This window comes from Herpailurus yagouaroundi, unplaced genomic scaffold (assembly GCF_014898765.1).
Source record: "Herpailurus yagouaroundi ecotype Mexico unplaced genomic scaffold, PumYag 140, whole genome shotgun sequence".
Lineage (NCBI taxonomy): Eukaryota > Metazoa > Chordata > Mammalia > Carnivora > Felidae > Herpailurus > Herpailurus yagouaroundi.
The window spans coordinates 73,470,597-73,474,782 of record NW_024412395.1 but is presented as its reverse complement, the minus strand read 5'-3'; the positions used below and the strand labels follow the sequence as shown (position 1 = coordinate 73,474,782).

At 36.8% G+C, this 4,186-nt stretch overlaps 1 pseudogene; it reads right to left on the bottom strand.

Moving 5' to 3' along the window:
* Positions 1 to 1,901: 1,901 nt before the first annotated feature.
* On the bottom strand, positions 1,902 to 2,394 carry LOC121030282 (peptidyl-prolyl cis-trans isomerase A-like; annotated as a pseudogene).
* Positions 2,395 to 4,186: the final 1,792 nt, after the last annotated feature.

Below are 4,186 nucleotides of genomic sequence, written 5' to 3'. Positions count from 1 at the left end.
TCAAATCAATACCTAGCACTGTAAAACAGAACAGAACCTTAAAGAATTCTTGTTAATGTCAAGAGCAAGGTAAGAATGTCCATTCTCACCACAAATACCAGTATTGAGAAAAAAAAATCCCCATCATCTCTACCACTCAACACAACTTGTTTTCTGGGCTTTCTATTCTGTTCTCTTGATCTGTGTGTCTATTTTGGACCAGTACCGTACTGTTTTGATTACTAAGCTTTGTAGTAGTAGATCTTGAAATCTGGAATTGTGATTCTCTACCTTTGTTCTTCAAGATTGCCCTGGCTGTTCAGGAATTTGTGTTTCCATACATGGCATTAAATGTGTAGATTACCTTTGGTACCACGGACATTTTAATGATATTGGTTCTCCCAATCCATGAACATGGAATGTCTTTCCATCTATTTGTGTCTATATTCAATTTCTTTCATCAGTGTTTTATAGTTTTCAGAGTATAAGTCTTCACTTCTTTGGGTAAGTTTATTCCTATGTATTTTATTCATTCATTCATTCATTCATTCATTCATTTATTTAGTGCAATTGTAAATGAGATTTTTAAAAAAAATTTCTTTCTGCTACTTCCTTATTGCTGTACAGAAATGCAATAGATTTCTGTTTATTGGTTTTTTATCCTGCAGCCTTCCTGAATTCATTTATCAGTTCTTGTAGTGTTTTGGTGGAGTCTTGAGTGTTTTCTATACATAGTATCATGTCACCTGCAAATAGTGAAAATTTTATTTCACCTTACCAATTTGGGTGCCTTGTATTCCTTTTTCTTATCTGATTACTGTGTCCAGGACTTCCAGTACTATGTTGAGTAAAAGTGGTGAAAGTGGACATCCTTGTCTTATTCCTGATCCTAGGGGGAAAAAAAAAAACTCTAGGTTTTTCACCATTAAGTATAATTTTAGCTGTGAGTTTTTATATATGGCCTTTATTATGTTGAGATATATTCCCTCTATATCTACTTTGTTGAGAGTTTTTATCATAAATGGATGTTGTGCTTTGTTAAATGCTTTTTCTGCTTCAATTGAAATGATCACATGGTTTTTACCCTTTCACTTGATGTGATGTATCACCTTGATTGACTTACGAATATTGAGCCAAGCTTGCATCCCAGGAATAAATTCCACTTAATCATGGTGAATGAGTTTTATAACCAATTGTTAGATTTCATTTGCTAATACTTTGTTGAGGATTTTGAATCTATGTTCTTCAGAGATATTTGCCTGTAGTTCTCTCTCTCCTCTCTCTCTTTTTTGTAGTGTCTTTTTCTGGTATTAGAGTAATGCTGGCCTCATAGAATGATTGTGGAAGATTTCCTTCTTCTATTTTTTTAAATAGTTTGAGATTAATAGGTATTTCTTCTTGTTTAAATATTTGGTAGACTTCACAAGTGAAGCCATCAGGCCCTGGACTTTTATTTGTTGGGAGTTTTTTGATTACTGATTTAATTTCATTGCTGGTAATTGGTCTGTTCAAATTTTCTATTTCTTCTGGATTCAGTTTTGGGAGTTTACATGTTTCTAGGAATTTATCCACTTATTCTATGTTGTCCAGTTTGTTGGCACATAATTTTGCATAATATTCTCTTATTATCTTTTGTATTTCTGAGGTATCAGTTCTTATTTCTCTTTTCTTTTTTAAATATCTTATTTATTATTATTATTTATTATTATTTTGTTGTTATTGTTTCACTTGTATTTCATAATTATAAGCTTCACTCTGCAATCCAGCTAAACTTGGAGGAGAGTAAGGAAATCATGGGACCATGGAACTGCAGCAGGAGCACAAAGATTATAGGAAATTTTGAGCATATGGGGGTGGTGGGGTGTTCTCCCAAGCTACAGAAGGAGTGGTCCAGTGGTTAAGATAAGACACAGGTCAAAATTTTAGACTTGTCCATAGTCAGCAATGGTGATCTTCCCGCTGGTCTTGCCATTCCTGGACCCAAAGCACTCCCTGGCTTCCACGATGTTCATGCCCTCCTTCACCTTGCAAAACACAACGTGCTTACCATCCAACCACTTGGTCTTGGAGGTGCAGATGAAAACTGGGAACCATTCGTGTTGGGTCCAGTGTTCACCATGGACATGATGCCAGGATCTGTGTGCTTCAGGATGAAATTGTCATCATCAAATTTCTCTCCATTGATGGGCTTGCTGCCAATGTTATGATGGCATGTGAAGTCACCACCCTGGCACATAAATCCTGGGATAATCCTGTGAAAGCAGGAACCTTTGTAACCAAATCCTTTCTCCCTAGAGCTCAGAGCACAAAAGTTCTCTGCTGTTTTTGGAACTTTGTGTGCAACAGCTTGAAGGAGACATGACTCGAGGGCTCGCCACCCATGGTGATGTCGTAGAACACAGTTGGGTTGACCATGGCTGGACAGTGTGGGTGGTTCCTGGGCAGCAGCATCTGCAAGGCCTGAAGGTTTTATTATTAAGTAATCTCTACACCCAAGGTGGGGCTTGGATTTACAACCCCAAGGTCAAGAGTCACATGCTCTACTTACTGAGCCAGCCAGAGACCCCTGGTTTTATTGATCTGTTCTGTTGTGGTTTTTGTTGGTGTTGTTATTTGTTTGTTTAGTTTTGCTCTAATATTTATTATTTCCTTCCTTTTATTGGTTTTGGTTTTTGTTTGTGCTTCATTTTCTAGCTCCTTTAGGTGTATGATTCTGGATATATGTGAATTTAGGTTGTCAAAGAATATAATATTTGTTAAGGTAAAATTCTTCAGGGCACCTGGGTGGCTCAGTCAGCTGGATGCCTGACTTCAGCTCAGGTCATGATCTTACCATCCCATGAGTTCGAGCCCCGCATCAGGCTCTCTGCTGACAGTTCATAGCCTGGAGCCTGCTTCAGATTCTGTGTCTCCTTCTCTCTCTGCCCCTCCCCCTACACGCACTTTGTCTCTCTCTCTCTCTCAAAAAGAAAATAAAGACATAAAAAATTTTAAGTAAAATTCTTCATCTGCTTAATACAGCTATTTCTGGACTCCAACATCATAGCTTGTATAAAATTTATTGCTGAATTTTAACCTAAATACTTAAAAGAGCACACTAAATACTAAACACTAGAAATATTAGAAAAGCAGGTAAACTACTACTTCTGGAAGATATGGTATATTAGATAGCTTGAGCTGCTATAACAAAATAGCATAGACGGGGTGACTGAAACAACAGATACTTATTTCTCACAGTATTGGAAGCTGAGAAGTTCAAGATCAAGGTACCAGCAAGGTACCTAGTTTCTTAGGCATCTTCTTGGGTCTTGTAGGTGACTGCCAACTTGCTTTATTTTCCCATGATCTCTTCTTTGTGCACATGCAGGGAGAAAGAGCTTTCTGGTGTGTTTTCTTATAAGGACACTAATCCTATGGGATCACGGACCCACCTCTAAAGCTCATTTTGTCTTAATTACTTCTTTAGTCCAAACACAACCACCCTGGAGGTTAGGACTTCCACATATGAATTTGGTGGGAGGGGACACAAAATTTCAATTCATAGCATACAGCGGTACTTTATACTATCATTTCACAAGAAACTACGTTTATCTTATTATGACATTTGACTCTGATAAAGGATTTTAGTCTGGTGAGAGACTTACAGAGTTTTATAATGAATGTCAACAGCAGGATTATATTATAATCATGGGAATTTGATTTGCAGCCAAATATAATTGGCTAATGAAACTAGTAAGCTCAATTTTTATCCCAGTATTTTAACATTTATTATTTTTCCAAGTACTGAATTTAGCCACAATTCATTTTTAAAAACTCTATTCTTTTTTTCTCTTTTCTGAAATTCTACTTTTTTCATCGATCCCACAACTATAACCACTCATCTGAGTGTACAACAGCAGATAAGCCAAAGCCAAACAGTTAAAATGACAAAAGGACATATGAAATTGTGACAGCTCAATGTATTATCATAATGCAGACTGAAGCTCCATAAATTTATGGGATATCCCAGGATTGGCTTTGGGATGCTGAATCAGAGATAAATGTGTCTTTAGAGCTTTTACTAAGTTACTGGACAGTGCTTCATCTGCTGCAAAGCTGAGTTTTGTGAGAGTTTGTTAAATAAAACCTGAAGTCTTTTAGGCAAGAGCTTTAAGGATTGTTATAGTTCAAAACATAATAAAGACAGACCTCCACAGTATGGTAGACA